The sequence below is a fragment of the Marmota marmota genome, unplaced genomic scaffold, assembly GCF_001458135.2.
Source record: "Marmota marmota marmota unplaced genomic scaffold, marMar, whole genome shotgun sequence".
NCBI classification, from domain to species: Eukaryota; Metazoa; Chordata; class Mammalia; order Rodentia; family Sciuridae; genus Marmota; species Marmota marmota.
In genome coordinates, this window is record NW_026000169.1 from 12,439,746 (window position 1) to 12,467,032 (window position 27,287).

Sequence of the window (27,287 nt, forward strand, 5' to 3'; positions counted from 1 at the left end):
AAAATTGTATTTTTGAGTTGACTATAATATTCCCACCAAGCCATCTAGTGTCAGAATCTGCTGCCTGTCCCAACTTTGTTGAGTTCTATTTTTCCTTATATTATTCAAAATCATTTATAACTTCTACTTCTTTGTTCAAATTCTACCTCTTGGGTTCACATGGAACAAAAGAAGTCCTATTCTGAAAGACATTTAATCAAATATTGAAGCCGGCCATCTTTCTGGACTTTTTAAGTCATGGTTTTTAATGGCTTAAAAAGCTCCATTTTCTTAACCATGCATTACGTGCCATGACTGCATGGCTCCTTCTTCTAACCACCAGACTCTGATTGAACTCTGTGTTTCTCATAGCCCTCCTTGACCCCCATAAATGAAACACAACCATGGGAGCACAACTCTGATGACCTTAAAGTTCAAAGTCTCATTGCTGACTGTAAGGATGGATTGAGAAAAAAGAGGAGAATGAAAGATTACTATAAAACTATGCTAATTGTCCAAGAAAAAGGGAACAAGCAGATGAATTAAAGTGGGGATGTTGCAAGTGGAATGAAAGGATGATGCAGAAGGATGGAGAGGTAGACATCATGGGGTTGGCCTCTGGTTTAACTGTGGGGAGGCAGCCATAGAGACCCCCCAGTGCTATTAGTTTGGACTGTGAAAATGGTGGTCTCATCAATTAAATATAAGGAAGTCTCCAGGCATAAGTGGTTTCAGGAGAACAGGCGGGGTTGCTTTGGCCATAAGAAGTTGAGGTGACAGAAGAGATAAACTGAGGGAAGACTGGGAAGTTATTTTTCTCTAAGTCACAAATGTGGGGATGAGAGAATCTCAAAATATTTCCTTAAGGAGAGAAGATATCCTTGAGAAACCCCTGCTTTAGGGGCTCATGGAAGTCAGAAGAAGCTGAGGAGAATGCAGCTCAGGGCAGGATGTCGAGAGAGGAAGACATTTTATCATCAAATGCAAGGAAGTCACACGGACTAAACACTGACTGAGGCCATCACATTTGGTGATTAAGAAGACATATTTAAAATGCAATTTTAGTGGAATACTAGGAACAGAAATGATCTTTAGGAATTCTAATACAAGTGAGGAAAGGAAGGCCATAAAAATAAATAGGTTAAAAAAAACACTGCCAATTAAGGTAAGGAGAAGATGAACAGGAACAAAGGAGTGGTATGATGTTTTGATGGGAGGTTATTTTTAATTAGTTATTATCATTTTTATTTTATGATGGAGAGATTTGAGCAAAGGCTATAAGAAATACAAGAAGAGGAAGGAACAAGAATGAAGGAAATACGTCCATACTGGGAGTCCTTGACTATGTACCTGAGTTCAGATGGTCAAGTGTAATCACAATTTTACTAAAATATAATGGTTTAGCTCTAGCATTCAAGTATTTAATTTCAGAACATTTACAGCATACTACCTTAATGGATAAAAATATATTGAAAACTCTCCAAAATAGAACTGAAAAATAAAGGACTTCTCCCTACTCTCTGATACACACATTCACACACGTAACCAAATGTTCTGCTTAGATATTCCTTTGACTCTGTTTTTCCAGGCAGGTGGTCTTGAAAAATGAACCTGATCTCAGTTCCTTGAGGAGCAAGAGTTTTGCATTTAAAAGTTAGATTAGAATGGCACTTGTTTTATACCAATATGATAAAAATGGTTCCTTCCACATTTGGACTTCCTTTGCTCAACACTTCTGATTACTAAGCTTTCCCCTTTGGTTGCTTTCTCTTTATTATGTGTGGTAGAATTTAGGAAGAAACCTCTATCAGTGAAAGCATTTTCTCCTTTAAACAGCAAAATTTCAATCCAGGGAGAAAGAGTGCTGCTTAAGCTTATTTTAACCTCTTAGTCATTGACATAATTGTACCTTTTCAAAGGTTTTTGTGTCTATTGAGTGATTTAGAGCTTTTCTTTCCACTGTTCACTAAAAAATAGGGTAGCATTTGATGGAAAGATAGCAAAATTAGGACTTTTCAGAGTAACTTAAATGCTTTTTGTTAAAACAAATGAGTAAACAGCCTGAAAAAAGTACAGCATTTTCTACAACTAGCCAGCCCTATCTGAGGTTTCTGAGGACATGGACACACACACACACACACACACAAACACACACACATACACACACACACACACCATAATACTTTGTTAGCAGTACTGAACAACCATACATAGTTCCTGGAATACACAGTGGATTTCATGCTGGTGGGCTTTGGAAAACAATTGTGCCTTTTTCTATATTCTTTCTACGTGTTATCTTCCTGACAAATTCCTACTGTTAGTTAGTACTTTACTCAAGCAGTTTCATGTCTGGGAAATCTTTGCTAAACCTCTCAGGCAAAAGGAATGCAATCTTATACGTTCCTTTACTATCTAATTATCTGCTTGTTTTATGCTCAGTACCTTACATGGTGTCTGACTCACATAGGAGCTCCATAATAATAATAATTATTGTTGTTATTATTATTTATTATTATTCAATGAACAAAGCACTGATAAACCTATATGGGTACAGGAAAATGAAAAAGGGATGGGATGAATTATTTTTGTATTTTAAAAAGTATAGTCCCTCACACCTCCTATAATATAAAGGATGCTACTATGGTAGGCTTAATAATGGCTCAAAGACACTGAGGTCCTAATTTCTGGAACTTGCAATGTCACTTTATATGGTCAAAGTAACTCTGCAGATGTGATTAAGTATCTTAAAGTGGGGAGATTATTTTGGATTATCCAGTTGGCCTAATGATGTAGCCACAAATGTTCTAAGAAGGAGGCAGAGGGAGTTTTGGCAGAAGAGGAGGCAGCAATGGGAAGATGGAAGCAGTAGGGCAGAGGTCAGCGTAATGAGGGACCATGAGCCAAGAAGTGAGGGCAGCCTCCAAAGGGAAAAGGATTCTCTCCCTGAAGTTCTGAAGGGAGAAAGGCCCTGAAGATACCTTGATTGCAACCTAGTGAGACCCATTTGGAACTTCCCATCTCCAGAACTGTAAGAGAATAAATGTATTATTTGAAGCCATCATATTTGTAGTCATTTGTTACAGCAGCTACAGGAAACTAATACAACATAAAAATCCCATTCTCCCTCTAATCTTCAGGGCATTTGGACAACTAGCTCTGACATCATGACTGGATTAGAAGTGAAATCATGATTATCTTAGGAGCAAAAGACTTGTGACAGGTCTTGAGTTTGACATTTTTTAGCCAGACCTGAAAGTCAGAACCATTGTGAGTGGGCCTGCCTATTTTGAGGCTAAAATGATATCTGTCCAATCTACTTTAGGAAGTTTCTATAAGCATCACATGACATAAAATATACAAAAGTATTATGGAAATGGCAACAAAAATGTAAACTATTATGATTGCTACTTATTCCTTTGGAGTTGGGTGTTGAAGGCTTTTGGTAAAATGAAAATGGGTCTCATTTGATAATTCACATTGTCGTTCTGTATAGTTAGTGCCTGGCACATAAAATCTCACATATATTTGACAAGGGAATCAACAAATAAACGAATGAACACAGGGATGAAATTAGCTTGTTAAAAACAAATATTACTACCAGTGGAGAGTGGCTAGAGGGGATGGACACTGAGAATTGGAGAGCAACCAGAGGGAAGGAGGAAATGCAGAGAGCAATTTGTGGATAAAGGAAGAGGACATTTTCAAAAGGAAGAAGGGAATGATTATCAACATCAAGTGCTGCCAGTGAGTTAAAAAAAAAGTGTCTAAAAAAAGTGCTCTCAGAGCAAGTCAGTGGGTTTGGGAGGTCAAAGGATGAGGGTGAGCATTGTCTTTTTCCTTTCTGTCTTTTTATTACTAAGCATTTTCTTATCTGTCTTCTTGCCTCCTCAACTGCCATTTCTAGCTCCATTCTGACTTCTCTTATTCCTCCTTGCAACCGCCCTCATAGTGATGATTTCTATAGCTCCATTCTTAGTAGTGAGTAGACAGACCTCGATAAGGCCACTTAAAAATCATCAGGTTTTGGGTCTCTGGGTAATAGCTTTATTGTTGACCTCTAACCCAGCACATCTGCAGAAGCTGTGCTTTTTCAGACATCCTACAGAGCAGTCAACCGTGAACTGAGACAAGGATTGAACTTTCATCTACCTTCTATGACACTCTCATGTCCAACAGACACTGTGGCTATTCTCTTTTAAGGTATGTTCCTTCTAGAATCCCAGAAGAAAATAGGGTACTAGAGCATAACTGCAATAGAATAGCAATTAGAGAGTCTAGTACCTTAGGAGATCAGATCAGCATGACAAGTAAGCTTGATAAATAGGAAAAGTGGCTGTGTTCATTTTCTAGGGCTTCCATAGCAAAGTGTCACACACTTGGTGGTTAACAACTAAACAACTGAAATTGGCTCTTGACAGTTCTGGAAGCCAGAATTCCAAGACCAAAGTGATGCAGGATTAGTTTCTTCTGAGGCCTCTCTCTTTGCCTTGTAGATGGCCATCTTTTCTCTGTCTTTATACCATTTCCTTCTATTTGTGTCTATGTTCTACTCTCCTTTTAAAAAGGACATTGGTCATACTGGATGAGGATCCACACTAATGGTTCCATTTTAAACTAATCACCTCTGTAAAGATCCCATCCCCCAACATAGTCATATTCTGAAGTACTGGGGATTGGAACTTCAACATATAAGTTTTGGGCAAGAGCACCATTCAGCTCATAAAAACAGTAAAAAAATAGAGTGAAGCTCAGTTAAAAAAGGAGACACTTAGGCAGCAAAATAACTCCTGACTCACCAGGTAAGAGAGAGACAGAGAAAGGTGCAGGTAGGCAGAAAAAGTCCCTGAGGTCACTGTGGATAATGTGCTTACTACGAGTCAGTGATGTGACTCCTAAAACACAGAAGCACAATACCTGAGTATATAAATAGAACCAGAGCAGAGCTTTGAGGTAACTCAGCAATTGTTCTTTGTAGTAACTAGAATCGCTACTTCCAATTCTGAACTCCAAGCCAGAGAGGGATATGAAGATTTTGGTCAAGGTCAGAAGAGAACCATATAGAATCATATATTTTTAACTATTAGAAGTAAAAGTTCTGAGATTTCTTAGTCCAGAAATGGGCAGGCTGAGGAGAGATCTGTTAATGCTCTTTAACTCAAAAGTTAAAAGTGAGTGACCACAAGTTCTTCAATTCATAAATTAGAGAGTGAAAGGAAAGAAATTTGGATTTGTCATAACTGTTTCTTAAGGCTAGTAATTTAGTTGTCATAAGAAAATATTTCATAACAATGTGAGTTGTTCAAAATGAGCCTACTGGGATGGATTTTAAATGTAAATTTTCTCTTATTTCATCTTATTTTAAGATTATTTTAAAATCATACAGCCTTAAGTTGTGGGCATGTGGAATGTAATCATTCATTCGTTCAACAATTATATATTAAATGCCAACCTTATACCAGGAACCATTCCGGATCCAGCAGTGACCTGATAAACTCCCTGTCATCATGATGTTTAATTCTAGAAGGGGGAGACAGGTCACACACACACACACACACACACACACACACACACCCCTCATACCATATGAAATAGCAATAATGTCTATCAGCAATGCAAGATAAAGAAAGAAATATGACTGATACTATCTTAGGATGACTGGTAAAGGGCTCTCTACAAAATCTTTAAAAAAAGACTTGGATAATTCAATAATAATAGCCAACATTTAGTTAGCCAGACTTGAGCGAAACTCTGCCTCATTGAATCTTTATAATGACTTATTTTACAAAGGAGTAAGCTGAGGCCCAGAAAGGTTAAGTAACTTGCCCAATAACTTAGGACTTACAAACTCTGGTTTAGTTTTGCTTTTCTCTAAAAGCTATAAAATGTTAACTTTAATAATTAAAGCTGAGGCTTGGCTTAGTAAAGCATTTATTTATTTATTTATTTTTAGCAAATAGTACATAGAAAATAAGTGAGTTCTACAAGAACCCCCATGTGCCTGTGCAGTCCTGAGTACATCTCCTCTTGGTTCTGAGGTGTTAAAAAATGGTCACTTTGCTAATATCAGTGAAAGCCAGAAAGCAGGTGTCTACTGAGCAGCCAAGAAGGGATTGTAGTCTCTTGGACAGGTAGAGCAGTTGGCCATTACTAGCAGCATGGACAGTCACAGCATGTGAAGTCATAGAGGGACTCGGGGGCACTGGCACAGGCACACATGTGGATAGAGGCTGGGGAGCTTGCAGAAGTTCTCATCTAGTGGCTTTTACTTCCTCAGAGAGTGAGAATGGGAAGGGATAATAAAAATGAAAACCTTTCATTTATAAGAATGGATGTGTATTCTTTAAGATGATGTAATGATCTTCCTCATTCCAAAATTCTTCATATACTTAGCAGAAAACTATGAGAGGGAGGTAGATAAGAAAGTGTATCAACTGAAAGGCCAAGTGATAAATAGGTGAATGACATTAGTCTCAGGCAAGGGGTGTGAGGCCAGAGAAGAGAGTGCTTGATTCCGCCTGAGTCAAAGAGGGTTTCACAGAGCTTGGACAGGTGTGTTCTACACACTTAATATTTTAAATATCCCCATGAAAGGCAGGTATTATTGTCCATACTTTTCAGTAAGATACTAAGGTATGAGCTCAAACAGCTAGTGTGTTGTGTGGATAAACTTCCCTAGTCTGACCCCAGCAGCTGTTCTTTCCATTTCTTCCTCAATCTTTACCTTTCCAGTCATTTATCTTCACAATTTAAAAACTGCCTTCATAACTTTCTGTTTGTCATTTTGTGGTTATGTGCCAGATAAATACAGGATTTCACCCAAGTTGGACATTTTGATTGATTTCAACCAATATGCCTGTTAGTCACTAGCAAGTCCACAGCTAAAACCTTGGAGAGTGTGATTTAACTGGTCTTGATTGGAGCACAGGCATCTGTGTGTAGAATCATTCACAGGTGATTCTATTGTGTGGCTGTGAGTGAGCTCCACTGGCTTAGGTGAAAGAGAAGAATTGAAAAAGTCTAACTTACAATATCATTTGTGATACCTGCAATATTGTTGCTCTGAGTTAAGAATTTTCTCTCTTAAAAGGTACATTGTTTTTTGGATTGAAGCAACATGTTAAATCTCTACAAAGATCTTTTCCTGTGATGAGATCTTCAGGAGGGGCCATGGTTGAACAGAAAACCAAGAATTTGCTCTGTAACTGGTTAAATCATGTGACATGAATTTGAATACTTATCAATATAATTTAATAATTGTGTCCAAGACCAAACCAACTGCTAAATTGACCTAATGATATTCCTAAATTAACTTCAAATCCTACTTTGGCTAATAAAGTTCAAAAATGGCTAGACTATAAGCTCCAAGAAGGCCAGAATTCTACCTTGATGTATACATAGCACCTAGCACAGTACTTAAAACCTAGAAGTGATTCATTGAATGAGTGAAATTTATCAAATGACTTTATCAATGTGAAATTATTTTCCACTAAATAGCAAACAGGCTTAGCCATTGATTAACAGTCTTTGCATACTCGTATAGAACACTCAAATTGTCACTTCAATGTATTTTTCTCATTTCCCCAGTCAGTGATATTTAGTTTTTTTCAATTTCTTTGCCATTGAAAGCAATACTGCAAAAACCATCTTTGTAGGTATTTGCCTGTACAACTGTACAGGAATTTCTCTGGAATATATTCATAGGAGTAGAACTGCTGGGTTGAAAATATGTGCTCTTCAAAGATACATATGTAGTTAATTAGCTTTACAATTTCATATAATCTAAATACAGTCACATATCACTTAAGAGAAGAGATTATGCTCTGAGAAATCCATCATCTGGCAATTTTGTCCTGTGTGAACATCTAAAGTATAGTTATGTAAACTGAGATAGTATAGGCTAGTCATGGACATGACCCTCTGTTGCAGTGAAAAGACACATGAGGCTGCTGCCAGGGTGATACAGCATGTTTTTTGACAGTACCATTTTTATTTACATATGTATCAGTAAAAGAATTACTCTCTAAAATAATTATAGAAATACAGTTATGAAAACACACGAAACAGTAACATAGTTGTTTATTTCCATTATCAAGTATTATGTAGCATACATAATTACATGTGCTGTTCTTTCATGTGACCCGCAGTGCATATACAAATTTTGCATCAGCATTGCCACAAACTCATAAGTAGTGCCTGTGCTATGACGAGATCATGGCTACCAACTCATTAGTCAACAGGAATTTTCAGCTCCATTATAATTTTATGGGACCACCCTCATATATGCAGGTCATTGTTAACTGAAGTGTCATATGTGGCATGTGACAGTAAGACACAAAAAGCAAAACCTACAGGAGAACATTACTGATCTGACTTAAAATGTAAAAGTTCCAGATGACAAAAGATACAACAAATAAAGCTAAAATACACCGGAGCCCTTTTTATTCCTTCCCAGTACATATAAAATATATAACAGACACAAAGACCTGAGTTTGCCTTTTGTAATCAGTTCATAAAAATGGTTGCAAGAAAACTGAGGTCCCCTTTTCTTGTCTGAACTTGCTCTGTGAAGTTGTTCAGGAGAATACAGTATTCACAACTCCAGATGGTTCTACAGGGAAGCTTGGCTGGGGAGTCAGGCAGAGATCCAGGAGAGAATGATGGAAGACTGCAAGCACTCCTTCTGCCATTTTTCCAAAGCCACTTCTCAGCCCAGAACCTGGAGACCCTCCCTGGCACCTCTGCCTTTCCCTTCTCTGCTCATACCCCAGGGATGGACTAGTTTTGGCAAAATGATGCTCAAGTGATCCTGAGCATAAGTAATGCGAAAGAATTCTCCTCAAGACTGATTATAGAAATGCCAATTCCTCCTTTGTTGAAACATTGGTTGTAAGATTTTTGTCCTTCCTACATGTAAATTCTGGCTTTAATCAAATAACCCAAGCTAGAATAGTGTCTAGCCCTTCTCTGGGAATCTGTTGAACTCCACATCTCCAAAAGCCTCAGCTTTATAAATATTCAGGGGATGTACAATAGACACATATGTGACCGTGTTTGTTTTATGATTTAGACTCTCCTTTAAATCTGCTTTAAATCCTGGTGTACTATGCTGAGAGGGAGAAAAGAAAAGCTTCACTATTGCATAGATTACTTTAAGTGACAACAGAGCTTCTATTCCAGAGGAAACTATATTTCCCATATATGGTTATGTTTTATGGAATAGCAATAGCCACAGTTATTCCCCATACAGTGTTTTCAAAGGGCATTTCACCAAAATAGACCTTTTTATATGGTAATGGGAACTTCAATGCCCTCTCTGTCTAATTCCATTTAATTCTATGTTCTCAACTCTAATTTTTACAGTTAGAAAAATAAATGTTATGGATTCTGTTTTCTTTTCTTTCCTTTTTTTTTTTTTTTTTTTTTTTGGAGGGTAGGAAAATGGGTAAGATTTACATTTTCAAGGTAGATGCTTCTTTTTCTTCAACAAGATGCCCTGGATTTTCCTGCCACAGCAAAATGACCCTGCAGTTATTATGAGACTCTCCCATCAGTCAATGCTCCAGGTACATATACTTCTTTCTCACTGAGCAAGGCTCTCAGTTTTACTTTTCTCTGAATGGATTCCCTTTCCTGTGTTGAACTTAAAAGTACTAAGCTTAGTATTGCATCTTCAGGTACCAACCAGGTCACCTCTGTTCATGGGTTATACTCCACTCCCCAGTACACGTAGCAAATAGAGATCTGGAAGCCAGGTGGTACTGGCTACATATTTTAATTTGTTCTACTAATGACCGATAGTTATGAATTCTTGCCATGTGTCAAGTGCTTTATGCCCACTGCCTCATCGCTTTATCACAATTCTCTCCAACACTATGCAATAGATACCTTACCCCTCATTACAGATGGAGATAAATTGAAACCTCAAAGCCTTAAGTAACTCGTTCAGGATAGTCAGGTGAGTAGCAGGGAAGAGAGTCAAGTCCAGGTGAGCTTACCTCAGGGACTGGACCCCTAACTGCTGTCTTGTGCCGCTTTCCTCGTCTGCTCTCTTCTTCTCTATTCCCTGTCAACTGACCTTCACGACAGCAGTTTTCTTCTGATTTGTTCACTGGAATATTCCAAGGGCCTGGAGTAGGGTCTGGCATGAAGTTAACACACAATGCATGTTTTAGGAAGGGGTTCTTGAATTCAATTTTTTAGAATTTTAAAGTATTTGATTGCAAAATAAGGATTGTATATCTTTAATATGATTTGATTTTAATATGATTTGATTCAATATATAGACACATTGTATAATAATGACCACAACCAAATTAATTTACGTATCCATCAGCACCAGAGCTGCACACTAGATCCCCAGAACTTACCCTTTGGCTGATGTCTCCCCATGTCTGTTGAATGAATAAATCATTTTGTCCTTTTTTTGTTGTTGTTCACTTATTCATGTGTTTGCACACTAAACAGATGTCTATGGGGCCTCTAAAGCAAGGCCTTATCCTACACATGAGGGATAGAATAATGAACACAACAAACCCCTACCATGAAGAAGAGTACATTCTTGGGGGAGAAGACAGACTAATACATGTGGGGGCGGGGAGGAGGTGGTGGGCCACACAGAGGACTTGAGCTTTTACAGAGTGAGATGGGAAACTAACAGAGGGTTTTGAACAGAAAGCGGATGGGATTTACTTCCATCCTAAACCGCAGTGGAGAGCAGGGGTGGCAGCAGATAGAGCCGTCTGGGGTTCTGACAAGAATCTGGGTTAGAGGAGATGGGGATCAGATCAAGATAGTAGCAGTGGGAATGATGAGAAACACCCAGTTATAAATATCTTTCAAGGGTGATCTGATTTGCTGATGGGGTGAATATGGGTTTGTAATAATGAGAGGAATAGCCCTAAGGTTTTGGGTATTGAGCAGGCTGCCGAAGGAGGGGATGTGGGATTGGAGGGGAATCAAGGGTCTAGGTTTTGAACATGTGTTTCATCATCTAGAAGTATATTCTGTGGTAAGAGTACTCAATCATGATTTCGTAAGACAACAATTTCAGGGGCCTAAAAATCCAGGCACCTTCAGGGTGCGCCAAGCAGGGCACACCTAACCATGTGACTTAGCCAACTGTAAACCAACACAGTAGTGGTGAGAGTCTGAACTGCAGGGCTTATGCATGACCCACAGGGTTGTTGTGCTGGCTAGCATTCCCCTTGACCTTAAATTGGTGACCCCTACAAAATAAAACCAGCAATACTGGCTTTTATCCACATCATACTTAGTTAATACTTAACACCTACCTCTGCTTTCTGCTTCCCTGAGCATGTAGCTGAATTTTATAGGCAGAGACTGTACACTGTGTCTCATTTGTCAATGCATTATTTGTGCAACAAATAATTATTAAACCTCACTCTGTTGTCAATTCTATACAAGATGTGATAGCAAATCTACAATGTCAAATAACATTTACAATTATGTTAGTACCTCACATATTCAGAGATAACCCTTCTGAATCTCAGCTACAAAAACAAAACATAAAGGAACCTAAGGGATTCTGAGTAGTTAAAATATGTGTTTGAAGTTTGACGTTCCAACATCAAAGTTCTTAATCCACTAGATTTTTCCAGGACTCTTTTTCTTATATTATACATACTTTTAACACACCTGCATATCCAGTCCTAAACAGCTAAATCAGAATAAGTTGGCAGAGGGAAGGAAGGAGACAAGTGCTGATACGGGTGGGCACGCTGAGAAGGGTTATATATAACAAAGACCGTATCACCTGGAGACAGCAAAATTTAAAAGAATAAAGTAAACACAAGAATTACTTTTAATATGACATCCTGAGGAAACTTCATGATTTCCTGTATAGACAGGAAACTGGCCAGAGCTTAATAAACCTCAAGGCTTCACTATTTTAAAGACTAGCCTAGTGTTTTAACTTCAACTCATACTTTGCTTTAAAAGACAGGAAAATGTACAGACTATTTTAAAAGTTTCCCTGAAAATGAGTTCAATGTACACATTTTTTCCAGATGTTTGGAAAATTCACCAAAGTGAGCTATCTCATTCTCCAATAATATCAGCTATCTCCTCTGATTCTGTACCCTCATCTATGTGCCACATTTATGGTTAACAGATGCTAAAAACACACCATCAGACATGCCTTCCTGTTGACAGAAACTACCTGAGACCCTCTCTCATGGCTCACCCTCCCCCCCTCATCTGTATCCAGAGTCTAGCAGTTCTGCCCCAACTGCTGTGGACAGCCCTTGACTGCTCACATGTTGGGCCTGATGAGAGAATCCAAATTCCCTGGTCCTGCCTCAGGATTCCCGGGGATGTGGCTGCATTTGTGCACCTCAGGAACTCAGACTTTCTCAGTGGGCTGTGATCTGGGAGCCCAACTGGCTTTGGCACCAACTTGGCTTGCACTTGGATAGGACCCATTGGATCCCTGCAGGACTGATCTTAAATTCAACATGCACTGAAAACATCTTTCAAGTATGAAAAGGACACAACCATCAAACCATGAGAAGAGAGGCAAATGGAGTTCTTCCTGAGTAAGTGGTTTTCTTTTCAGAAGTAGTTTAATCATAGAATCATAGGTCTTAGGCTTAAGAATATCCTTCAAGTTTGCCATTTGATTATCACCTACAAAGCTACCAGATTCTCCCAATTCACCTTAGTCTCTTATTTTCAGAAGCATTCATTTACAAACCAGATAACTAGGATAAGATATTCAGTGAACAGCTGTGATGAGAGACCAATGCTAATGGGTTAAAATAAGGATAAAACCAAAGACCTTGTCCTGTTTAGAGTAGAAGAACAGCTAGCCAGCCTCAACTAGAGAAGCTGACCGCTGAAAGTTAACTGAACAGAGTAAGGCCATCCCCTTTCTTTCATAGAAAATACAGTTTTAATATTCAGTTACAGGTAGTGTAGGAATAATTTCCTATTGTCTGAGTAGGTAGAGTCACTACTACAAATAGGTATAATGAGATAGAGTATGAAGCTTTGATAGATTTTATAAATTTCTAATGTTAATTTTTGTCCAAGGTAAAAGTAAATTGAGCTCTGATTATTTGCATTATTTATGTATTGTTTAGCTTAAGAGTAATTATAGTTAACCATATTTGTACACCAACAATAAAAAATCCTTACACCAAAAAAATGCATTTCTACAAACAAGTCACATGTATCCTCTTGTCTAAAGGTAAATAAAGTGGCATGCCCCCCACCCCAGTGTTCATAAATTACCCTTTTATTGGAAACTTTCTCTTATTTTTAGTTGCCATATGGAAAAATTGAATCCTGCAGGCCAAAAGTGAATAACAGCATTATGACAGTCATGACAACTCTAAGAGTGTTGGGAACACACAGAAACACATATAAACACACTTACCAAATGTATGCATGCACACACATACACCTGAGAAGTTTTAAAGGGGATGCCTATGTAGCTAGGTCTTTCCTCTCACACTTACTCCTCATTTTTTCCTATCCACTGAATGTGAAGGTAGCATGGTCAGCTCTGCTTGAGTAATAGTGTGACTCTGAATTCACCATATCCAAAACTCCCTCAACCAATAACTTTTGACACTGCATGGTTTGAACTTGCATTTTTCAGGCTCCTAAACTATAACATCTTTCCACTACAACTCACTAATATAAAGTCATAAAATTTTCCAACTAGGGTAATAACAATAAAGGGCAGAATGCACTTTTAAAGCCAGGAGGTGGGTATTTTGGTTTGAGCCTCACCATTTACACCACTGCAACTGGGGACCCAGGCCTCTGTTTCTATACTTATAACATCAAGGCTGTCACTAAACAGTGTCTGTGAAATGAGTCTATTCTATCACCTCTGGGTAGAAATGGGGGCTTCTAGAACTTTCCATATCTCCTCCCATTGGGCCCCCAGCTCAGGTCCTTTCAGGTCATATTAACTTCTTAAGCCTCTCAATTTCAGACTCCCCAGCTTATTACTTACCTTCTGGTCTTCACCTAAGTAGTGATCTTTCTTTGAACAAAAAGCCTTCTTTGATATGGTGGCCTGTGTGGCTGGGGGTGATCAAAGGAAGCCCATGACTGCTGAGCCTTGACCTCACCACCAAGAGGGGCTCAAGTGACAGCCAGAGAGACAGCCTCAGAGCCTGGTTGGCAACTCTGCCTCCCTCTTGTGGTGGCCTCCTATAGTCTGAGCTGTGCCTAGCCACTGTTCCCTAAAGTCACAGTGTCCAAGAGTATGGGCCTCTTTCATTTAGTTATGTCTCTTGCAGTTTTCTATAAAATCCCCTTCTTTGATGAAAAGAAGGTAGAGTTTTACTTGTGTCCTCTTCCCTTTTAGGGTATTTTTTTCCTCTGTATGAAAGCATATGACAAATACTTCTAGGTATGTATAACTGCGTGTGTTAGTCAGCTTTTTCACTGCTGTGACTAAAGGACCCAACCAGCACAGTTGTAGAGGAGAAAAGGTTTATTTAGGGGTTCATGGTTCAGAGGTCTTAGTCCATAGAAGTCTGGCTCCATTCCTGGGGGGCTCAAGGTGAGGCAGACATCATGGCAGAAGAGTGTGGCAGAGGGAAGCAGCTCACACCATGATCAGTAAGCAGGGAGAGAGTAATCTCCACTTGCCAGAAACAAATACATACCCCAAAGCCATGTCCCCTAATTCCTACCTTCTCCAGCCACACCCTACCACTTCAGATAATCCCCTCAGGGGGTTAATTTAATTCACTGATTGGGTTAAGACTCTCACAACCCAATCATTTCTCCTTTGAACCTTCTTGCATTGTCTCACATGTGAGCTTTTGGGGGATACCATATATCCAAACTATAACATTATGTGCCTGGCCCCCAAAAGTTCACACTCATCTGACAATTCAAAATATATTTAGTCATTCCCAAAAGTCCCCATAGTCTCAACAGTTCTGAGATTGCTCAAAGTTTGAGTCCAAAATCTTCTCTGAGACTCAAGGCAATCTTGCATTGTGAGCTCCTGTAAAATTAAAAGTGATTTACAAGTATCCAATATATAATGATACAAAGTAAATATTTCCATTCACAAAATTAGGGGCAGAGAAAGAAGGGATAGGAACAAAGCAGGACTGAAATCCAGCTAGGCAAACAAGTCCTGTGGCTCCGCATCTGGCATCTGGGACACATGGCACTGTGATGTTCTCTCCAGAGGGCTTGTGTAGCTCTGCCCTTGTGGCCTTGTTGGTTGTATCTTAAGTGGTCTTCCTGTTGGCTACTTTTGCTTGATTCCTGCAGCTTTCCTTAGGATGATGTCCTAATTTACTGGCATTTCTTAATCTTGGAGATCTCCACTGCAGCTTTGGGCTTCTTCCTCAAATATCCACACATTGCCCTCTCAGGAGTTGCCCACAGGGACTCCAACCCTGCTGCACTTTGCCTGGCCTCCCCAGGCTTCCTTTGAAATCTTGGTGGAAGCCTCCATGATCCCCTAAATCCAGCATCATGCATTCCTGTGGAACCAGCACTATGTAGTTGATGCCAAGGTCTGCCACCATCTTGAGCAGTAGCCAAGCCTCCAAGGACCCTGGTTACAGCAGCCTCTAAGTGTCTGGGTGGCTGAGCCCAAAAACTTCCTGGACCCCCTTGTGCAAGAAGGATTCCCCACTGGTCTCAGGAGAATTTTCATTTTTACTCCTTTGAGCCTGAGATGGGTGTAATCTTGCCAGCTCCTGAGATGCCCTCAAGTCATCTATCTTATTGTCTCTGGGCAAAGTCTTTAGCATTCTTTAATGGCAGTAATATCTTTAATAACTGCAACTTCCTTATCCAGGTTTTCTTCCTGCCTTTCAAATTAAAATTTTCAAATGTTTCTGCTCTGCTTCCTGATCATCATGTGAGCTGCTTCTGTCTGCCACACTCTTCCACCAAGATGTTCAGCCTCACCTGGAGCCCCTGGGGAATGGAGCTGACTGTATATGGACTGAGACCTTTGAAACCGTGATTCCTTAAATAAACTTTTCCTCCTCTACAGTTGTGCTGATTGGGTCTTTAAGTTGCAGTGGCAAAAAAGCTGACTAAAGACACAACATTAAATCTTCTCTTAAAACATGAAGGGGGCTTCTGGGATGCTGTGTCTATATCTTGGTGTTGGTAATACAATGTATTAAATTTGATAAAATTAATAAACTTGAATATTCATTATATTTAAATATTTTATATGTATGCTTCTTATAAGTTAAGTGAACAGGCCATGATCTGAAAATGCTGACAATCATATTTTACCCTTATATGAAAAACAGGTATGGCTCTTAATTTCTATAGGAATGTGAATTGTTCTGAAACTTTTGTGAAATATACTAAATATACCTAGTGATTCTCCAGCCTGAACTTCCTAATAGCATTAAATGGAACCTAAAAGTTTGATCCTTTCCTGAACAGGCAAAGCATGTAATATTTAAAGAATAAAACATAATGGAGATTGGAAAGCTAGTAGTGTAATTCTAAAGCATGTATTAAACACTATTTCTTTATGTTTATTTTAGGGCCAAAAAGTTCTATGCAGCTCATAAGACTTTTAGCAGAATAATCTAAAAAAAAAATGCTCCCATCCACCATGAAACCTCAAAAACATATCCTCATTGAGTTTGAACATCACTTGAGAATGTATCGAACAATGTTTTTTTTTAATTAAAGAGATTCATCTTGATTCTTTTGAAGGAGGCCTTTAAATTCAGTCATTTGTGAAAATGTTTGATATACTCTTGCACCATTTTTATAGAATAATAGTAAATCAATATATCTGGTAAAGTACTTTCTGCAATAAAAAAAAAGGATCTATGCTACAGAATCAAGTTCTATGCCCAGAAAACATCCAGTCCTATTTTCCTCTCTCTGAGCTGATACCACAAAGGGAATTTTACTTGCTAAGGAGGTGGGGGAGGGTCAGATCAAATCTATTTGGCATTATTATCTAGGCATTTCAAGGGCCAGATTCTTTCCTGTAACTACTTCTTATAACTGACAAGAACATGTTGTTCAACTTCCTATTCAGCGATGAGGATGTGCCTATGAAAGGCATCTGTGGAGGGAGGTTTGTTCTCTCTCTATCTTAATATCTTTGAAAAACTCAAAGTGCAGACATTGTTAAAAGGAACAGTTCCAGCTCTCATCAAGACTTTTCCCCAAAAGTACTCCCCAAAAGCAATCATTAATCAGTCCTTTTCATGGGTCACTTTATGTCACAAGAGAAATGTGGACATGCCCTGAATGTCCTTCAGGAGTTAGAGAAAAAAGAACCCTACAGAAAAGCTCTGGAGAGGATTACAATTTGCCAACATGAATTAGTGAAAATATTTTTCAGAAAGAGACCTTCCCACATCACAAGTAGCTCATTCAATTAATTTTTCTAGGTTTCTCCTGAAATTGTGGATGATTTCTCTCATCTAGAACCACCAAAGAATGCATTCCATAAATTTTCTAAGAGTACATGTTTATTCCACAGTGCATGTGGTGGTAATAACTATGTTTTATTGTGTATATTCATGAAAATGAATTGAATTAACTTGGAAAAAACATCTTGCTCATAGCCCATCCTTTTCTTTAAATACAGGGGATGTCAAAAGTAGAATTTGAATATAATGATTATATTGCATATATTATTTTAAATTGACTTCATATATTTTTGTTAAAATTGTTATTATTTTATAATAATTCACTCATTTTATTCTACATCTATAGTTTAGAACCCATAAGTAATACAGATATTTGGTTTTGTTTGATCATTCAAACTTTATGTTCCAAAACTGGAGTTGAAAGACTGACTCGTAGTTTTATTGTACACTAGCTACGTGATCTTTGAGATGCTTGTAACTGTCCAAGCTAGTTTCATCATCTATAAAGACACTAAAATCATATGAATCGAATTTATCACCCCCACCCACCCATGATATTAATGTACTAGTCCTTGCAACCTGAGGATATTACCTTATATGGCTAGAGAGCAATTACAGATTTGATCAAGTTAAACATTTGGAAATGAGAGATGATCCTGGATTATACAGGCAGATCTCATGTAACCACAAAGGCCCTAATGAAAGGGGTGCAGAAGGACAGGTCAGAGAGAAGGCTCCCACCCCCTGTGGTAATGGAAGCAAAGACCTGAGCGACCTGGTGCCAAGCTAAGGAACAGTAGCTGCCTCTAGAAGCCCAAAAGGGCAGGAATGGATTTTCTCCTGAGCCTCCAGAATGAACCACTCCTGCCACCACCTTGACTTTACCCCAGTTAAATTGATTTGGCATTCTGTCTTGCACAAGTATAGGAGAATAAATCTGTATTTTTTTACACCACTGAGTTTGTGGTAATTTCTTACAATAGCCATTGGAAACACAGTTATCATTTTAGGGAAGAATGCTTCCCAATGGCAGTGTGAGAAGTACTGTGGGCCCTCCCCCACCTCCCCCAAAACACTATAACTAATGAAAATTTTTAAAACAACAAACATTTGAAGTCTCAGGAAATTTTCCTAAAGACATACAGATAATGGAGAAATATATACTTGAGAAAACCTATTAAACATTGTTTTGATCATTGACTCCAGCATTGAGACATAATTTGTTCCCTACCTCCCAGCTCCATATGATAGAAGCTCTAGCTGAGTGGGTGTAGCCAAGAACAGGTTTTCTTCCTTTTACCAGCCCAATTTAGGGTTATGGTTTCTCCCAGGGAGGGTCACCTATGAGTATTTCTTAACCCTCCTAACTCCTCATTGTAGAAACTCCAGACAATTATAACCCTGAAGTCCCTTCCTTACCCAGACCTGTACTTGTAAGGCGGAAGTTTTAATCTGGCATGACAGGTCATAATCAGCTGCACTCCAGATTGCTCTTAGGGTAGTGGGTCCATGACAAGAGAAGCAAGCAAGCCAAGAAGACCAGAAGCCACCACCCCCAAGTACCCAGCTCATAGCATGGTGCCAATCCAAGAGAAATTATACAGTCCCCTCCTCCAGGTCCAGAGCAGTGAGGCAGAGGTTTTGCTGTAGAGATAAAGCAAACTGTAAGAACAGAAAGCTCCACATATGTATTTCTATAAAGTAGGTATGGGGAGGGGAGCGATTTCTTTTTAATGGAGTGTGAGGAATTTTAGGACTAACTCCACAATTATAAACACTGAAGATTTTGATGGTGGGCAATTGAGAGAAGACTAGCAGCCCCATGACAACAATGAACAAAGTAGGATAAAAGCTAGAAGTTTAACAGAAACATGGAAAGAGGCTCTTAGAAGAGCCTAGCTGGAGTTAGAATGAGCCTCAAAACTAAATTCAATCCCTGACTCGGCAAAGAGAGATGGCACTCAAGCCTTAGTTCCCTTTTCAGTTAAAAGGAAATAATAAAAACAATATGTTTCCTACTTGGTAACATTACTAATAATGTGTATTTAGAAAGCAGAGTCATGTTTAATATATGAAGGCTTCATTAGTAAATTTAAATTGAAATGAAGATACCTTAAGTCAGCAAGTAATAACTGGGCTATAATTTTTCCACAATGTAAACATTTAAAATACATATTGGATACTTTACATCAGCTTTGTGATAAGTAATCAAAGGAATGTCATGGAACTCTAGGGATCTTATATTCTAGTAAAATTTTATAATCTAGTAATTTTAGATTGTGACAAGAGATAGTAAGTTATTAAGACAGAAATATAAAAATCGCAATTGACACTGTTATTTATAATGGAATGAGCAAGGAGACCATTTGAAACAGATGATATTTGAGTTCTGCATGACAAGAAAGAGGGAGCCATGCAAAGGTCAGGAGGAAAGGCATTTAAGTCAGAGAGACCACCAAGACCAAAGACCAGGACACAGGAGTGAAATAGAGAAAAGACCAGTGTGGTGAGTAAGCAAAGAAAAGAACAGCATGAGATGAAAAAGATAATGAGCCCGATTATAGAGGGTCTCACAGAAAAAAAAGAAGTGGGATAAACCAGGAAGGTACAGGATCTGATTTACATAGTCTGTTTCATTAGCAAGCAAAAATGTCCCTGGAAGCTCCCCGGCAGATGTACTTTACACTTCATTGGACAGAATTATGTTGCATGCACACTGAAGTTTATAAGAAAATCACTGACAATAAGAATTAAATTGTTATGATTGGACCAGAATTAAATGGAGGTTTGCTTGGATGACCTATCACCCTTGGAGACCTAGGCTTTTTGGTAACTCTACAAAATCAAGGTTCTACTGGCAAAGAAGAAAGGAGGAGTGGAAAGTGCCATAGAAAATCTATGTTTGTTATATGAGTGGAGGTGCCAAGTAGTCAGTTGATTATTTAAGAGAGGAAAGGTGTCAAATGGATGGCAAATGAAGTCTCCTGCTTTGGGCTGATATTTAAAGTCATGGACTGGAAAAGATCACTTGGAGAGACCATCTAGACAGTCAAGTATTATATTTTGGCATGTATCAATATTTTGAGATCAGACAAAGGAGGAGAAATACAGGGTGGTCCAGAGCTAAGGTGATAAAGAGTGTTTATATTCAAAACCAAGAGATAAAGTTTTCTAAAAAGAGATTGGACCACTGGGTAAGATGTTATGGAGAGGAAGGCTAGTACAATAGAGACAGAAGTGCACATAGAACCTAGCAATATGAGATTATTGGTGGCCCTGACAAAAGAAGATCCAGTGAGTGATTAATCAGAAGCTCAATAGAGTAACTAAAAGAGTGAACAAAAGCCAAAGAACTATTTTGAGAAGGTGTGCTGTGAAAGAAAATAGAAAAATATAATAGAGGGCAACAACAGAGGTGTTTTGGGTTTTGTAACTTGGGAGACTATATATTTGTATGTTGCCTAAAATTATTCAATGCACAGAAAGCCACTGACATTGTACAATATAGGGGATTTAACTATGACAACAAATTGCTTGGAAATGTAAGAGTGGGTAGGACTTGAGCATTAGTGGTCTCAGAGGACTGACCTTTGATAGAAACAGAGCCACTCCATTTGAAAAAGAGGGAAGGCAGAGAGAAGAAAATGGGCATAGAGACCGCAAGGTGTGTAGATATAATCAGATTAAGTTGTCCTTGTCTGATGGTTTAGATTTTTTTATAATGAAGTCCAAGTTATAGACTAAGAATGGGGAGAGTGAGACTGTGGGAGGTTTGGGCAAGAAGAAATATGAGTCATTCCAAAGACTTAACAGAGAGAAACAGGAAAAGAGGCTATTGAGAAGAGCCTCCTAGAGTTGGAACAAGCCTCAAAACTAACCTCCAATCCTTTCCCTGCCAAGAGAGGTGGTATTTAAGCCTTAGTTCCCTTTTCAGTTAAAGAGGAATAATAATAATATGTTCCTTACTTGGTGATATTATTAATAATATATGTTTAGAAAGCAGAGTAATGTTCAATACGTGAAGGCATCATTAGTAAATTTAAATTGAAATGCAGGTACCTTAATTTGGCAAGTAACATAACAACTTCTACTATAATTTATCCCTAATGTAAATATTTAAAATACATATTGGATATATCACATTAAGGTTTTTGATAAATAATTAAAGGAACATTTTCAAACTCTAGGGGTCTTTTTTTCTAGAGGGCTTTGTCATTATTGAGGGCATAGTTGAGGCTTGGAAATCACAAATTTAAAGTGCAACTAGGCTAACAGTTGTGATATAATCACCAGTAAGTGCAGGCACAGAGAAGACGGCTGGCTGGGTTCATGAAGGTTGGAATCTAGCCAGGCAAGCACAGGGAAAGTGGGGCCAGGGAATTTAGTGTTTTCAAGTAAATGGTTTTAATAATGGGTCATGAATTTACACTGTGTAAAAGAAGCAAAGGTAGGAGAATAGTGAAAATATGAAAGTGTGACAGTATCAATACACTGGAGGTTTCAATAAAATAAAGGGATAATTGCAGTGGAGTGCTAGGGTAAGGGAGCCGCAAAGTAGGTGGCAGTGACCATTGGAATAAGTTCCCATTTTAAGAGTTAGATTGCTTATCCATTATTACTTTGCATTTACTGCAGGTTTTCAAATAGATCAAAGGAACCGCAGAACTGAGCTTGCTAATGAAGAGTACAATTATGTGTGGTCAAGAAACAGCCATACGAATTGGGAATTGGGAATGTGGTAATTTAGCTATAACATGGTAAAATGGGCCACAAAACACCTCAACAATAGAGCAACATCACAGCATAAAGAGCTTGAAATCAGAGCAAACTGCTTCAAACCCTGGCTGGCATAGATAGTGGTAATATCTTTGGGACTATTTCTTAACTACTGTGCATCCTGGCTTATCCTTTTAAATTGGATTGATATGCACATTAGAAAGGATAATATATTTAAAGTGCCTGTAAATAATAGATTCTCGGTATAAATATTAAGCACTGTGAAAATAAGGAGGTAATCCCTACTACTGCATGGCAGTTACTCATCCACTTTAGAAAGCTTATAATGTAGGTATGAAGGGATGTGTCAACCAGGACAAAGAAAGAATTCCCCCTCCAGGGTTTTCATGGGTAAAGGTGAATCCTGGGTTGGTTACTACATTATATCTAAGATTTTGATGACAGTATTGCAGGTCTGATTATTTGCTAGTTTAATTATTCCTGACATTTTAGAAGTCAGGAATAAAATCACAATGTCTGGATTAATTTTTTAGGCTAAATTATAAATCCAGAACTAGGAGAACCAACACTGGTCAGGATGGTGTAGGAGAGAAGACCAGGTCTGATTATTTGCTAGTCTAATTATTCCTGACATTTTAGAAGTCAGGAATAAAATCACAATGTCTGGATTAATTTTTTAGGCTAAATTACAAATCCAGAACTAGGAGAACCAACACTGGTCAGGATGGTGTAGGACAGAAGACTTACCCCTGAGCCAGCAAGAACAAACCAGCTATTCATAGACTTCCTATGATAATTAGAACTCAGTGTTTCTAAGTGGGTTCTGAAACCATCCCATCCTTTACCTCCCTCCCAGCTCCCTCTGACTTCTCATGACCTTCTCCAGTTGTTTTGGCCTCTCACTTTCCCCAGATTTGTCATTTGAGGGTTTTATTTTCCAGCTTCATGTTGCTTTTCAGTGTCCCATCTCCCCTTTAAATGATCTTCTGCTTTCCTGTTGAACCGCCAGTACCCAACCCTGCCCCAGGACCCTTTTTCCCATTCATGGTGTTCTCCAAGTCTCTTAGAGGGGCAGCTGGCTGGCAGGGTTGATGTCTCCCATGCTTGCATGTTAACCCCAAACTTCTGGGTCTTCAGTTTCTCTGTATTTGACATTATAAGAGGAAGAGTAGAATGAAAAATGCAGAGAGAAAGAATCAACCATATTTCAGAGGAAGGTCATTGCTAATTGAACAGAGGGTCAAAACAAAATTTGTAGAGAGCTATACATGTTTTCAAATATAATTTCCTGATAGCTTTAAAAAATTCCTTAAAAAGCTAGGTAAGGATCTATGGGAGCTCATAAGTTTTAAGTGCAAAGGAATTGTTCCCTAACAATTTTGTTTTCAGAGGATTCTCCTCTTCATCTTTAAACTTTATAATTCAAATAATATGAAAACTTTCCTATGACATAGATCTATTAGATATGAGAGGTGGTTGGCATACCTTGTCTGAGAGCCATCAAGTAAGAGAAAGCAAAATTAGAGAGACATATTTTAAAAATGTATTTCCCAGTGTTCTGTAATGAGAATAATTTGGACTTTCTTCTGGAAATTTCTCGTATCTTTACTATCTTTACAGTGTCCTTTTCTGACACAGTCAAACAGGGTTTTAATGACTTTATATCTAACAGATCACTTGATCATTTCATAATTTTATGTTATTTACAATAATGAATGTTTTCTTTATAGATTTTCTATAAAATAAAATGTATGGTTAAGTCTGTGACAGAGATTGTGTCCATCTAATCCACTCTTAATTCCAGTATGTTGCCTACTTTCTACAGTTCACCAGTTGAATGAATTTATTCATCAATTAATTTTATCATCATTCAAGTTCCAAGTAACATCTGTTAAAGGATTTATTATTAGTTTAAAATGAAATTAATTCATTTACAATCTTGAAACTGGGGAAATTGTTTCTAATTAACCAAAATGTTCTGTCTTGATTCTTAGAATTAGGTAAAGATAGCTAATCTCATGGCAACTGTCAAATAATTTTGAAAATTGGTGAAAAGTAGAGACTTTAGGACAGATTATATATGTTTTTCCTCTCTCATCTGCTGTACCATTACTATTTTTATTATCAGAAGTTTAATTATTCAAGGCAGAGAATAGTTTTTAAAAATGTATAGGTTTCCATTAAAAAAGTAATGCATATTTATTGAAGGAAGTTTGGAATACACAGGCAAGTAAAAATAAATAAGTAAAAATCACTTATAATTCCAATTCCATGAAATACCTCTGTTTATGTTTTAATATGTCTTTTGTGTCTATTCTATACATCTGGGTTTATTTCTACAATCATGGGATCATACTATTTATACTATTTAAGCAATCTTTTTTCACTTCATAATAGGTTCTACAATGTTTGGCTCAAAAACAACACCTCAATCCATGTCATTTCCATTACCTTAGAAGCTTCATTTCCACATATGTGAAACTGTTGTTCTTATTTATCAGTGGTGACGACAAATTCGAGCATTTCTCAAAGTGTCAGGAAAAAAAAGTATAGGAAAAAAAAATGAGGCAAGCCAGGTAATTGCCCAAAGGAGAAAATTCAGCTTCATGTCTATTTTAGTATGGTGGACCTGGATCTGAAAATGCCCATGCTTCCTGCTCTCACTGACTGCTGAATATAGTTTCACCCAATCCTCTCTTGTTATATGCAGACCCAGAAATCTGGCACAGAGAGCTATAGTAACAAAGCAGTCAGCCAGGTTGCCTTAGCTACACATTAATGATAGGATAGGATGGCTGCCCAGCAGTGCTTGCCACGAATTTGTGGAGGGGGAGGTGCAGGGGTTGGGTTTGGAATGTGCAGCATGAGGTGGGAATGTGCTCCTACCTCACCCAGAGGGTCAGTCACTGCAATAAGAAGTCAGGAAGTCAGGCCAGGCCAGCTTACTGATCTAACAACATTTTATCAGAGATCTGTCAACATTTTATTGGTTTTATAGCATACCATCCACTTGGAAACAGTTTAATAATACGGAATACATTTTTTAAAATTAGTCTGTAAGCAAAGGTCTTTTGATAATTATTTTCCTGAGTGAATTCTTTACACATTTCATACTGAGTGCAGTGGTCTTTGTACTGTTTTGTTTATGTATCTCCAGGTTGATGCTCTGTCTTCCAGTAGTGTGTGCTGCCTTTTTGGATATCTGTTTTCATTTGCAAATGTGTATCTAGCACTGTGGAATCTTAGAAAGAACTCTCCTGCAAGGACCTCTTTCTCTAGAGCTGAGACGTTCAATTGCATAGCTATAAGCCACATGTGGCTCCTTAACTTAATGAAAATTAAATAAACTTAGAACTTGACATTATCAGTCACACTAGTCACATTCCAAGTGTTGGATAGCTACACCTGACTCATGGCTACCATATTGGATAAAACAGATACAAAACATTTCTGCCACTGCAAAAAGTTCCATTGAGCAATGCTGTTGGAGACCCTAAGAGGTTAGCAAGCCTGTTTGCATTTCTGAACTTATCAAATTGAATCAATTCTTCAGATGTTTCACTGACTCTCCCTGTGGTGTTCTGCATTTATAAAAACCATTCTGTAAGAAAGGGAAGTTCAGGAAGAGAGTGGTGACTAACATACATGCATTATGTAGGCAGATCGCCAAACTATCTATAATTGTATACCACTATAAAAAGCATTTTTGAGCAATTGCCCCCAATACAGGCATTTACAGTTATAAAATAATTAATATGTGCTAATATTAATAATAATTAATATGTGCTAATATTAATAATAATTAATAATAATAATTAATATAGCTAATATTTTCAAGCACAGTACATACTTAGGGCTCATTAAAGATAGCTGATATAAATCCACATTTCAAATAATCTTCCTGATAATTCCAAGCCTCAGGGGCCAACTACCTGTCATATCTAGTTAAATCATTACTGTTTTAATTTCACAATATGACTGAAAAAGAACTTTCTTTCAGGAGTAGAAGTGTCTGTTCTGCAATTATCTTGTTCTTCTTGTGTATACCTAGTCTGCCTTCTATCTTCAATTTTTTGTAGGGTCTCTTTTTAGGCCACTTGTCCCTTGTGTGAGGGAAAGTTAATACTAGAAAATATAATGTGTAAGCCCAACTATGTGGGCATACATCAGTAGCAATATTTAACAATAGGCCATTATCAAAGAACCAGAGAATTCACTGCCATCAAACACAAGCCCCTACCCTTCTCTCTGGCTGTTTTACACTTAGCTGTCTTAATATGAGCGCTTACTACCACTCATACACTGAATATGGGGAGACCTGATTTGGTTTTGTTTTTTATGATAAATAAAAATACAAATATTATTTCAAATATTTTCTTTCCACATCCAAATGAATCATATCATAAGAGAAAAATCCTGCTTTGGAGGCCACACATTTAGACTACAGTAAGATATTTTTAATCCTGTCTAATTATATTCAATTAGGCTTAGCCTTATCTATATTTATGTTTATTTTAACATAATTTATTCTCCCTAACATATTATGAAAGCCTACAGATGTTTATATGATGCCAAAAAAATTTTTTAACATTAAGAAAAACATGTCTGAGATCCTAAATATTTGTGTCCCAAATTTGGTTATTAGCTTTTTAGCAGCCAGTGTGAATTGGGAAATATTAATCCCAATAGAATTATCTCCAATTTATAAAGAGCAAATGTAGGGATTAGGAAAGTTCAAATAAAAATTTTCCGAGTTTTTCTAGCTAGCAAGTGGAAGTTCAGAATGTGAATTCAGTTCTATCTAATCCCACAGCTACTCTTCTGGGATAAGGTAAGGGATAAACAAAGACAGCTTTTAAAGTTTTTAACATTACTTATCATGTAAGTTCTTACAAGGGCTAAATTAAATGGCATATTAGTTTCCTAGGTGTTATGTCAAAGCACCAAAAACTAGGCAGTTTAAAACATTAATTCACAGTCTCAGAGTCTGGAAGCTGGAAGTCCCATATCAAGGTCCCAGCTGGGTTGGATTATGTTGAAGGTTCTGGGGGAGTCTGACCCTCGGCTCTGGCTCTCCTAGCTTCTCAGCAGAAGTTGGCAGTCATTGGTGGTTTCAGCTTGTAGACTTATCACTTCACTTTCTGCCTCTGTTTTTACAATGTGTCTGTGTCTCTCATTATAAAGACACAAGTAATGCTGGCTAAAAGA

The 27,287-nt window shown here is 37.9% G+C and overlaps 1 protein-coding gene across 13 annotated transcripts in view; it reads right to left on the reverse strand.

The window, feature by feature from the left end:
* The window catches only part of Lmntd1 (lamin tail domain containing 1), a 319,597-nt gene that overhangs the window by 72,384 nt on the left and 219,926 nt on the right, over positions 1-27,287 (reverse strand). For 12 of the 13 annotated variants that reach the window (XM_048787329.1, XM_048787336.1, XM_048787333.1 and 9 more), the window contains one exon: positions 9,975-10,117. The gene's annotated coding sequence lies outside the window, so the exon portion shown is untranslated. Of the gene's footprint in view, positions 1-9,974; positions 10,118-24,530; positions 25,390-27,287 lie in introns of those variants that run through there. The other variant, XM_048787338.1, reaches the window with a different exon arrangement.